The following is a 13550-nucleotide window of genomic DNA, read 5'->3' as shown; positions in this document are numbered from 1 at the left end:
GCGGTAAAGGTCAAAGGCTTGAGGTACTGGGTGCACTTGACCGACGTACGGAAGGCATATAGCAACGTACAAGAGGAGGTAGATGAGGAGGCACAGACAACAGCAAACGATGCAACTGAGCAAAATGTCTGAATATGAATTTGTGCGTATGTGTTGATACTGGACTTGAATAAGAGAATAACTGATAAGGATACTTAAAAAAAAAAAAAAAAACACAAAAAAAAAAAAAAAAAGAAATGTGTTTTCTCTTTTTATCTTGTTGATTTGTATATAATTAATGAAATGACCAAATTATGGCCTGTATAAACCCTTAAATAGCCTCCAAAGTAGTCCCAGGTAAGTATTCCTCCACAACCACACCCGAGTAACAAAATAGTCCCTAGGTAAAGTAGTTCCTTCCAAGCCTCACATGGGCTTGGATCTCTTGCAGCATGGTCTGCATCAGGTAAGTTTTAACATATGAGCCTGGCGTCTATGGCGCCAGGACTGTTCCCCCATATGAGCCTGGCACCATAGATGCCAGGACTGTACCCATATAGCCCCTAACAAGGGGTGTTGGGCTTTCCCTGGCTAACATGATGCCTGCTTCCGGCGTTGCTGGACTTGGTCTGGATGCCCGGGGGTAGGCATCATGACACACAACTCCTGTGTATATGTGTTTGTAGATAGTGTTGTGTACACTATTGTGTTTAGTACTCCCGGACCTACCACAGTCCTGGGCTGCACCCTGTAAAAAATTATATGTCACTACTTACATGTACTGAATACTAGTGCATCACTGTGGAAATTGTTCCTCGAAAAGAAAAGAGGACGATACTCACCTGTATTCCCCTTGTAAAACAAATGTCTGTCCTAAAACCTTTTGTGCTTATCGAAAGCCTTGTAAATGTTTAAATATATCTATCTGTGCAAAATCGTTTTGAAGGCAAAATAAAATAGCTTCAAAACCAGATAGCTGTCTACGGATCTCTCACCCTGATTTTTAGCATTTTGTACACCTCTCCAGATTAGAAAATAGTCAAACGATAGCATTAAAAAATATAAACAGCATGATACCATTTTACAACTGTGGTAGTAAAATAATAAGTTATGAAAGGGAACCCGCCTTCAATTTAAATGGAATTTTGAAACAAGACGAGATATAGGTGTCCATAAATGCTAAAGTTAAGGATACTGTTTTGAATATATTGCAAATGCCTAGTAACAACGGGCAGATACTCTAAGGCTAAAAGGAAAAGGCTCTGATGTTTTTTGTTTTTCTCTGACTAGTGTGGGTGTGAACTAAGACGGAACACAGCCATGCAAAAAATGCAAAAAATAGAAAAAGACAAGAGAATCAAGAAATAAGTGAATTTGATAGAGCCATACACACAGAAGCTTGTGACTAGGTAAGTGAGCATTACTGTAGAAAATAATGTGTGTTCTTAATTTCGGGAATTGAACTCAGTAGCACAGTCTATTGCTAGCAAACAGCCTTGATAAAAGAAGTGAGGAACTTCTTAAGTGGGGATCTCATAAGGTGTACTCTCGCGACCCGTATGTTAGTGCTATTAAAGTTGGCAATGGTTTTCTTATTTTATTATTTTATTCTTGTGTCGCAAGGATGTAGGTCAACACGGAGACATAGAGTCCCTCAGCTCCGTTTGTAAAGTAAGCAGTAGTTTGTTTGTGCCTACACCTCTTTGCGCCAAATTTCTGATGTAAACGAATAAAAGTACGTAGTCAAGTTTCTTCAAGTATATTTTCTTAATTTATTTGATATATGTTCTGCCCATATGGATGACACGTGTTTCGGCGTTCCATTGGCGCCTTTTTCAAATCCGGGCTGAATGCAAACGTAACATGTAATAAAACAAAACACAAAATATAACATATGAAATAGCATTTTAGCATATTTTATAACACATTTAGTAGTTAGAATAGTGACTTAGGCTGTGTAGTATATCCTTTTAGCATTCTCAAATTGCATGAACACCTAAAAGTGCAGCACCTCTTAGTTACCTCAAATGGTTAAAAATAAATCCATTACAGTGACTATGTTAGTTTATTAAAATTAAATTTGTGCAATCCGAAAAAGAAGTAAGTATGGGATGGCATGGACCTAACAATTTTTGGCTGTCAGAAAAGCATGTGAATTTGTTACATATTGAATGTAATGCGAATCTCCCTTTCCTTATTTCCGGGAATTAGTTTTTAGTTGAAGTGTATCACGGTAGTTCCAGGGTTAAATCCCACCTAGAACAAATTTGGTTGTTCTGTTATGCTAACATTAGCCTTTTAACCTTCTATCGGATTGATTCTTTATGCATGATTCCCTAGCATATATTTAGACACATTTTAAACTCTAGTAAGCATGACTAGTAACATCTTTCTCATTTCATTTGTGTAAAAAGTGCTATTCATATTTACAATCCTCCAATCGCATTACATATCCTTGGTCTCATGCATTCTGTTACTCTAGCGGTCACTAGGAATTACTTTTTCAGTTGCAATGACTGGTAACCGATTTGCTCCCCATTTGTGTTTACCAAAACACCCTTTCGCGTGAGTTTGAAATCCCAACCAAAATATATTTTGTTTATGCCACTCGACATCAAGCGTGCTGAATTCTACATTGAGCATGCTTGTAGCGGTGGTCTTTCCACCCCTTAAAAGCGCTTACCTACAAAATTCTCTTGCTCATGCCTCAAGCATCGGGGGTCCTGTTTTGGTTCTGGCAAATCCTTGTTCATAAAGAGTTACAGATTGCTAGTCCCTCTTTCCTTTTGTTCATTTACAAAGTTTGGCGGCCATACTTTGGGCTGAGTTTTAGTACGTAAGTCCTTTTTTCCTTTTTGATGTTTGAAATGATCTGTTGCATTTGTGTTTAGTGTAACATTGATTTGAATTTAAACTTCCGTATTTATCTTGCGCGGCTGATCTGTTACTTATTATTATGTCCAAATTTACAAAAATTAAAGTTAAAGGAGTAACTAATTTTTCCTTTATATTATGTATACCTAAGACAGTTTCCTGTTGGGAATGGTGCATTATGGTAACTTTAGTTTTCTTCATTGACCATTATTTTCTCACTATATTTTATTAGCATTCTTTTCACAATTTCAGAATGGTGCATTGTGGTACCTGTGGTTTGATGTAAATTTCGCCTCTCTCATCTGTTTAACTTTCATCTGATTAGCGGTTTCGCCCATATAGGATCTCCCCATGTGTATATCTAAAACATATGATTTAACAGTGCACATTCTTTTCACAATTTCAGAATAGTGCATTGTGGTACCTGTGGTTTGATGTTAATTTCACCTCTCTCATCTGTTTAACTTTCATCTGATTAGCTTTTTTTTGTGTTTAGTGTAACATTGATTCGAATTTAAACTTCCGTATTTATCTTACGCGGCTGATCTGTTACTTATTATTATGTCCAAATTTACAAAAATTAAAGTTAAAGGAGTAACTAATTTTTCACTATGTTTATTAGTATTTTATTCCCCCCCCCCCGCAATCTCTTTATATTATGTATAATTAAGACAGTTTCCTGTTGGGAATGGTGCATTATGGTAACTTTAGTTTTCTTCATTGACCATTATTTTCTCACTATATTTTATTAGCATTCTTTTCACAATTTCAGAATGGTGCATTGTGGTACCTGTGGTTTGATGTAAATTTCGCCTCTCTCATCTGTTTAACTTTCATCTGATTAGCGGTTTCGCCCATTTAGGATCTCCCCATGTGTATATCTAAAACATATGATTTAACAGTGCACATTCTTTTCACAATTTCAGAATAGTGCATTGTGGTACCTGTGGTTTGATGTTAATTTCGCCTCTCTCATCTGTTTAACTTTCATCTGATTAGCGGTTTCGCCCATATATAGGATCTCCCCATGTGTATATCTGAAGCATATGTTTTAACATTGCAGTATTCAATAATATTTTTTTATGCAACAAATTATAATTGAACAAAATAGAAAACAGGAAAAAAACATTTTTGTAATTAATGAAAACATTTGCAATATTCATAACAAGAGTCCTGTATATTATCATTTTTTTGGTTTTGTTTCTGCTATTTCTCTGCTACTTCTCCAGCATCACAAAAAGTGAATCATTTCATTGTCTGAATTTAATCCATGTTCCAATGTTTGAAAATGACAGATTAATCTGGCTTCTTCTTGCCTTAAGCAAAGTTCTTGATTTCCTCCTCGTTTGCCCATTTTGATTCTTTTCAGTCCAATAAATCTAATGTCTTTTTTATTTTGCATTTGGTGTTGGTTTTGCCAATGAACAGATAACGGGAGATTTTTGTCTTGACTTCCTATGGCTGAAATGTGTTCTCTAATTCTAGTTCTTAACTCCCGAATGGTGCTCCCAATGTAGAGCAGATTACAGACACATATCACTGCGTAGACCACATGTTTGGATCTACAATTAATTTGTTCCCTAATCTTTGTTTTGACACCTTCTTGGTTCGTAAAAGTAACTGTTTCTTGTAGTGCATAGTGGCACATCGAACAGAAGCCACATTTCCTGAAACCTGACTGTGGTTGTCGTAACCATGTTTGTGATCTTGTTTCTTCTTCCTCCTCTTCGGACATCATAGAAGGACTCAACATGTTTTTCAGAGTTCTGGCTTTCCTATAAATTATTGTTGGATAATCTTGTATGTGTTTCTCGATATGTGGGTCTAGTTTTAATAGATACCAGTTCTTTTTTAGGACTTTTTTAATTTCTTTGTTGTTTGCACAATATGCCGTAATAAAATGAATAGTATCATCTGGTTGTGTACTTTTGCTGCTTTGAGATAATGTTGATTGTCTGGTCATGTTTTTGGCTTTCATTTTTGCAGTTTTAATTGATTTTTGTGAGTATCCTCTGGCCTTAAATCTGTCTGATAACAGTTGACATTCACTCTCAAAATCTGATAATTCTGTGCAATTACGTCGTGCTCTAATGAACTCTCCTTTGGGAATGTTGTAGATAACCGGTTTATGGTGGCAGCTAGTCGCATACAATGTTGAATTGACTTCCGTCTCTTTTCTGAATGTTTTTGTGTGTAATTGTCCAGTGGATACAAAGATGGTTAGATCCAAAAAGTTAATTTCCGTTTTGCTGCTTTGCCCAATAAATTCTAGGCCAAATTCATTGTTATTTGCTTGGTTTAGTAAAGACTCCAGTTCTTCCGGTGTACCGTTCCAAATAATTAGTACATCATCGATGTACCTTAGCCATTTGATTATTTTGTTCTTAAACTCAGGTATTTGGTATATATGTAGGTCTTCAAACATTCCCATTACAATGTTGGCAAGGGCTGGGGCATATTTAACGCCCATTGCGACTCCACGTATTTGTTGAAAAAACTGATTGTTGAAAATGAAAACATTGTTCTCTAAAGTTGTCATGAGCATTTCTTTAAGCATACATGCAGAGTTGAAAAATGACGCAGATCTATTTTTGAAAGTATAGTCCATTGCCTCCAGGGCCAATTCATATTTAATAGATGTATATAGAGCCTTGACGTCCCATGTTGCTAATAAGTATGTATCTTGCCACTGAATTTCTTCTACAATTTTAATGGCATCTGTTGTATCTTTCAGATATGCCTGTATTTTAGGTACTCCAGGTCTTATTATATTGTCAATATATTCCGCTATAGGTTCTGTCGCCCAACCTATGCCACTTACAATAGGCCTTCCTTCTGGGATGGTGTCATATTTCTTGTGAACTTTCGGAAGAAAGTATATGGTTGGAATTGTAGGTTTATTTACCCGTAGGTGTGTCTGCTCTTCATCAGTTATTAGTCCTTGCTGGTGCCAGGCATTAATAAGGCTTGTCAAATCTTGTGTTATTTTCGGTATTGGATTTCCTATTAATTTCTCATAACATTCTGGATTTTCCAAGTGGTTCATAGCCATCTTTATGTAATCCACTCTATTCATTATTATAATGTTGCCACCTTTGTCCGCTTCCTTGATAACCAATTGATGATTTGATTGTAATTTTCTTATGGCAAGAATTTCATTTGCTGTAAGGTTTTTGAGATTAGTCTTGTTTTTTATTTGTGGTCTTTTTCTTAAGTAGTATAAATCTTGTGTGACGGCTCTGTAAAATGCGTCCACCATGTTATCTGGTGATAGCTGGGGTGTGAACCTGGATTTGGGTTTCAATTCTTTCATGGAAAAAGGAATTGATAAGTATTGGGAAATAATCTCTCTGAAAAACTATGTATCAAAGGACCAGATCCCAAGAGGACTTCGCATTTTGATCTTTCCAGATTTCAGTAAAGACGATGATAAAGATTTGGCTAACAATTGGGAAACAAACCTCAATCAATGTTCAAAACACATGTTAGAAATGCTAATTGAGCATGCACAGAGAGAACACAGACGAATAACTGATCAAATTGAAAATATAAAAAAGGAAATTAAAGAGGCAAAAGCCTTAGAAGTGACTAAAGAAAAGAACTTTTTGAAAATGCATGAAATTCTCAAAGAATATCAAGACGAGATAAAATTGAGAAAATTGAGAAAATTCTATCGTGATGACAGAGATTACCAAGAGGATAGAGTATACACTTTCCAAGAGAAATATAATAAAATCAAACCAACATCAAGAGAGACTACTCCCAACACTTCACCGTCCAGTTCAGAGGCAGAGGAAGAACCCGAAAATGAGAATGACGTGGAAACAGTATTAGGAACTGCAAAACTGAAGGGACAAGGATTTCTAAATCAAATCAAAAGATACAAACAAGGAAACAGAAACATTCAGACGAAACAAGTCCGTTTTCAGATCAGCAAAGCACCAGACACCTCACAGAAACGAGTCGGAGAAGAGGTAAGAGAGGATCAGGAGGACCCAGAAAATCCAGACGGCTCAGATGCCTATCGACGATTAACACGGGCGGCGTCGAAAGAAGCTGCCAAAAAACAACAGAAATAAATAACTTGGTGATGAACATATCGAACCAAATACTAACTGAAGATGAAATTAATGCATTGAATAAAGGCCTATCATTCGCCCCGACAACTGAGTTTGAACCCATAGAAATACATGTGGATCTTTTCAAATTTGTTCGGAAATTAAAACTTAAAAAATTTTTTGCGACTCAAGTTGAAAAAAGGAAAAAAACATCCGAAACCATAACTAGAAGTGATATAACCATAGAAGAACTAAGCGGTATTCACCTATTACGATCCCTACAAGAACCAGGAGACTATCCAATACATCAAACCATTCATGAGTTAGAAATACAGCCAACTCCTTTTTCCATGAAAGAATTGAAACCCAAATCCAGGTTCACACCCCAGCTATCACCAGATAACATGGTGGACGCATTTTACAGAGCCGTCACACAAGATTTATACTACTTAAGAAAAAGACCACAAATAAAAAACAAGACTAATCTCAAAAACCTTACAGCAAATGAAATTCTTGCCATAAGAAAATTACAATCAAATCATCAATTGGTTATCAAGGAAGCGGACAAAGGTGGCAACATTATAATAATGAATAGAGTGGATTACATAAAGATGGCTATGAACCACTTGGAAAATCCAGAATGTTATGAGAAATTAATAGGAAATCCAATACCGAAAATAACACAAGATTTGACAAGCCTTATTAATGCCTGGCACCAGCAAGGACTAATAACTGATGAAGAGCAGACACACCTACGGGTAAATAAACCTACAATTCCAACCATATACTTTCTTCCGAAAGTTCACAAGAAATATGACACCATCCCAGAAGGAAGGCCTATTGTAAGTGGCATAGGTTGGGCGACAGAACCTATAGCGGAATATATTGACAATATAATAAGACCTGGAGTACCTAAAATACAGGCATATCTGAAAGATACAACAGATGCCATTAAAATTGTAGAAGAAATTCAGTGGCAAGATACATACTTATTAGCAACATGGGACGTCAAGGCTCTATATACATCTATTAAATATGAATTGGCCCTGGAGGCAATGGACTATACTTTCAAAAATAGATCTGCGTCATTTTTCAACTCTGCATGTATGCTTAAAGAAATGCTCATGACAACTTTAGAGAACAATGTTTTCATTTTCAACAATCAGTTTTTTCGACAAATACGTGGAGTCGCAATGGGCGTTAAATATGCCCCAGCCCTTGCCAACATTGTAATGGGAATGTTTGAAGACCTACATATATACCAAATACCTGAGTTTAAGAACAAAATAATCAAATGGCTAAGGTACATCGATGATGTACTAATTATTTGGAACGGTACACCGGAAGAACTGGAGTCTTTACTAAACCAAGCAAATAACAATGAATTTGGCCTAGAATTTATTGGGCAAAGCAGTTAAACGGAAATTAACTTTTTGGATCTAACCATCTTTGTATCCACTGGACAATTACACACAAAAACATTCAGAAAAGAGACGGAAGTCAATTCAACATTGTATGCGACTAGCTGCCACCATAAACCGGTTATCTACAACATTCCCAAAGGAGAGTTCATTAGAGCACGACGTAATTGCACAGAATTATCAGATTTTGAGAGTGAATGTCAACTGTTATCAGACAGATTTAAGGCCAGAGGATACTCACAAAAATCAATTAAAACTGCAAAAATGAAAGCCAAAAACATGACCAGACAATCAACATTATCTCAAAGCAGCAAAAGTACACAACCAGATGATACTATTCATTTTATTACGGCATATTGTGCAAACAACAAAGAAATTAAAAAAGTCCTAAAAAAGAACTGGTATCTATTAAAACTAGACCCACATATCGAGAAACACATACAAGATTATCCAACAATAATTTATAGGAAAGCCAGAACTCTGAAAAACATGTTGAGTCCTTCTATGATGTCCGAAGAGGAGGAAGAAGAAACAAGATCACAAACATGGTTACGACAACCACAGTCAGGTTTCAGGAAATGTGGCTTCTGTTCGATGTGCCACTATGCACTACAAGAAACAGTTACTTTTACGAACCAAGAAGGTGTCAAAACAAAGATTAGGGAACAAATTAATTGTAGATCCAAACATGTGGTCTACGCAGTGATATGTGTCTGTAATCTGCTCTACATTGGGAGCACCATTCGGGAGTTAAGAACTAGAATTAGAGAACACATTTCAGCCATAGGAAGTCAAGACAAAAATCTCCCGTTATCTGTTCATTGGCAAAACCAACACCAAATGCAAAATAAAAAAGACATTAGATTTATTGGACTGAAAAGAATCAAAATGGGCAAACGAGGAGGAAATCAAGAACTTTGCTTAAGGCAAGAAGAAGCCAGATTAATCTGTCATTTTCAAACATTGGAACATGGATTAAATTCAGACAATGAAATGATTCACTTTTTGTGATGCTGGAGAAGTAGCAGAGAAATAGCAGAAACAAAACCAAAAAAATGATAATATACAGGACTCTTGTTATGAATATTGCAAATGTTTTCATTAATTACAAAAATGTTTTTTTCCTGTTTTCTATTTTGTTCAATTATAATTTGTTGCATAAAAAAATATTATTGAATACTGCAATGTTAAAACATATGCTTCAGATATACACATGGGGAGATCCTATATATGGGCGAAACCGCTAATCAGATGAAAGTTAAACAGATGAGAGAGGCGAAATTAACATCAAACCACAGGTACCACAATGCACTATTCTGAAATTGTGAAAAGAATGTGCACTGTTAAATCATATGTTTTAGATATACACATGGGGAGATCCTAAATGGGCGAAACCGCTAATCAGATGAAAGTTAAACAGATGAGAGAGGCGAAATTTACATCAAACCACAGGTACCACAATGCACCATTCTGAAATTGTGAAAAGAATGCTAATAAAATATAGTGAGAAAATAATGGTCAATGAAGAAAACTAAAGTTACCATAATGCACCATTCCCAACAGGAAACTGTCTTAATTATACATAATATAAAGAGATTGCGGGGGGGGGGGAATAAAATACTAATAAACATAGTGAAAAATTAGTTACTCCTTTAACTTTAATTTTTGTAAATTTGGACATAATAATAAGTAACAGATCAGCCGCGTAAGATAAATACGGAAGTTTAAATTCGAATCAATGTTACACTAAACACAAAAAAAAGCTAATCAGATGAAAGTTAAACAGATGAGAGAGGTGAAATTAACATCAAACCACAGGTACCACAATGCACTATTCTGAAATTGTGAAAAGAATGTGCACTGTTAAATCATATGTTTTAGATATACACATGGGGAGATCCTATATGGGCGAAACCGCTAATCAGATGAAAGTTAAACAGATGAGAGAGGCGAAATTTACATCAAACCACAGGTACCACAATGCACCATTCTGAAATTGTGAAAAGAATGCTAATAAAATATAGTGAGAAAATAATGGTCAATGAAGAAAACTAAAGTTACCATAATGCACCATTCCCAACAGGAAACTGTCTTAGGTATACATAATATAAAGGAAAAATTAGTTACTCCTTTAACTTTAATTTTTGTAAATTTGGACATAATAATAAGTAACAGATCAGCCGCGCAAGATAAATACGGAAGTTTAAATTCAAATCAATGTTACACTAAACACAAATGCAACAGATCATTTCAAACATCAAAAAGGAAAAAAGGACTTACGTACTAAAACTCAGCCCAAAGTATGGCCGCCAAACTTTGTAAATGAACAAAAGGAAAGAGGGACTAGCAATCTGTAACTCTTTATGAACAAGGATTTGCCAGAACCAAAACAGGACCCCCGATGCTTGAGGCATGAGCAAGAGAATTTTGTAGGTAAGCGCTTTTAAGGGGTGGAAAGACCACCGCTACAAGCATGCTCAATGTAGAATTCAGCACGCTTGATGTCGAGTGGCATAAACAAAATATATTTTGGTTGGGATTTCAAACTCACGCGAAAGGGTGTTTTGGTTAACACAAATGGGGAGCAAATCGGTTACCAGTCATTGCAACTGAAAAAGTAATTCCTAGTGACCGCTAGAGTAACAGAATGCATGAGACCAAGGATATGTAATGCGATTGGAGGATTGTAAATATGAATAGCACTTTTTACACAAATGAAATGAGAAAGATGTTACTAGTCATGCTTACTAGAGTTTAAAATGTGTCTAAATATATGCTAGGGAATCATGCATAAAGAATCAATCCGATAGAAGGTTAAAAGGCTAATGTTAGCATAACAGAACAACCAAATTTGTTCTAGGTGGGATTTAACCCTGGAACTACCGTGATACACTTCAACTAAAAACTAATTCCCGGAAATAAGGAAAGGGAGATTCGCATTACATTCAATAAGGGTAAGAAAACAAATTCACATGCTTTTCTGACAGCCAAAAATTGTTAGGTCCATGCCATCCCATACTTACTTCTTTTTCGGATTGCACAAATTTAATTTTAATAAACTAACATAGTCACTGTAATGGATTTATTTTTAACCATTTGAGGTAACTAAGAGGTGCTGCACTTTTAGGTGTTCATGCAATTTGAGAATGCTAAAAGGATATACTACACAGCCTAAGTCACTATTCTAACTACTAAATGTGTTATAAAATATGCTAAAATGCTATTTCATATGTTATATTTTGTGTTTTGTTTTATTACATGTTACGTTTGCATTCAGCCCGGATTTGAAAAAGGCGCCAATGGAACGCCGAAACACGTGTCATCCATATGGGCAGAACATATATCAAATAAATTAAGAAAATATACTTGAAGAAACTTGACTACGTACTTTTATTCGTTTACATCAGAAATTTGGCGCAAAGAGGTGTAGGCACAAACAAACTACTGCTTGATAAAAGAAGGCATGTAAGAAAACAGGTAATAAAAATTATCTTTTTCTCTATTGTAGACCTAAAGGTGGAAGACGAAGCCAGACATGGAAGTCAATAAAAGAACAACATGGAAAATTACATTCTAATGTACAAAGATAGGATATAAGAAAAGGCATAACACAACTGAGCTATGAATATGTGTGCTTAAATTCTATGCAGAAGAAAGTGGAAATGAAAAATGGTGTACCCCTGATGAAATTCTGGGCAAATGGTTCTTAATTGTGAGTGTTTAGGGGTGAAACATGTTGGGTAATGATTGTAGAAAGGGAATGAGTATTGGCATTTGTAGTAGTATGTGAGAAGGGTTTTTATAAAAGAAGAAATGGTAGCCCAAATTGAAGCTACCAGTTGTTGAACACTATTGTTGTTTGTTTCCACAATATTTGTAAAACATTGATTGTTTTCATATTGTAATAATTATGTTCCAAAAAATGATGAATAAACATTTTGTATGTTCAATAGATAGTGCATGAAAATTTTATGACAAATAGATACACATTTTCAGATGCAGTAAGAGCCTGATTTGGATATTCACCTACCGACCTATAAGTCTACAATACGTAACCTTAGGAATACGTGTGTAGTTTTTTAGGAAGTGTCTGTGTGCCATCCCAAATGGGTACTTGCTGATTTAGAGAAACTAAGAGTGTGTATTTTGGAGTATATTTGGGTGTTATTGTTATAGTGCCTCTTCTGAAGAAGGCTTAGTCAAACTGACTGTTAAATAAATTAATTAATGTTTAATCAAGAAAACTTTAGTGTGTGTTTATTTGGATACTTGTTATTGTGAATCTCTGTGTAACTACCCTACTGCTCACATTGACCCCTCTTGAGATATGCCTGGCTGCTCAGCCACGCTTCCAACCTGTGTAGAACAGACTTATACCAATGGTTGGGTTCCTATTGCCAGGAGGTCAAGTTTGTTGTAGTGCACCCAAACGCTACTGCACCAAATCTTGTCTAACAATGGCCAAGTCTCGTTTCACTTGAAAGTCTCTTGCTTTCGAGGACCTGACGTGTTCAAATAACAAAACGAAAGTTCCTTCAACAAATGAAAAGTTTTTTTCCAATGTTCGCTGGGTGATGCGTTCACCTCTGGCTCCCCCTCTTATGGGCGCTGACCCTTCTCAATTATTTATCACAGTTTCACATAGGTGATGGCTTCACCCCTGGGTCCTCTTCTTCTGGGTGCTGACCCTTCTTGTATCATATTCCACAAATCTTAATGTCTTTTAAACAGTTCCAAACACACTGTTTCTTGGGTCTTTAGACTTTGCCCCTCTCGGGATTCACTCCACTCGTTTATTCTCACTGTGGGATTCACTTCCCTTTCTTTCACTTAGCTTGTAGATCAAAGTCTTTCGATTGTACAGGGATTTTACTAGGGGATTTTACTAGGCCTCCTGTATGACCACTTTGACCTATTTCAGCGACTCTCCTATGGCTGGCTGGTACCCGTAGTTTCGCTCAGATGTGGATCGACCAAAGTATCTTGAATTAGCACCCACATGGTGACGGTTTTCCCTCTGTAGCTGGTCTCCCCTTAATACTTTTTACAGTTCTTTACACAGTTGATTAAACTTGGTTCAAACTTACCACTTTGCGCTTCTCATTCAACACAGCCCTGTTCTTATCGATTCTATCCTCGACTCATCGGCTGTGATGAAACGCTTGGCTTTTTGCTTTCCTGGAACCAAGGCCGGTACCATGGCCTCGGGGCCTTCCCT

Source organism: Ambystoma mexicanum, chromosome 5q, assembly GCF_040938575.1.
Source record: "Ambystoma mexicanum isolate Mex_15411 chromosome 5q, UKY_AmexF1_1, whole genome shotgun sequence".
Lineage (NCBI taxonomy): Eukaryota > Metazoa > Chordata > Amphibia > Caudata > Ambystomatidae > Ambystoma > Ambystoma mexicanum.
The sequence above is the reverse complement of the archived record's forward strand: the minus strand, read 5'-3'. Positions refer to the sequence as shown.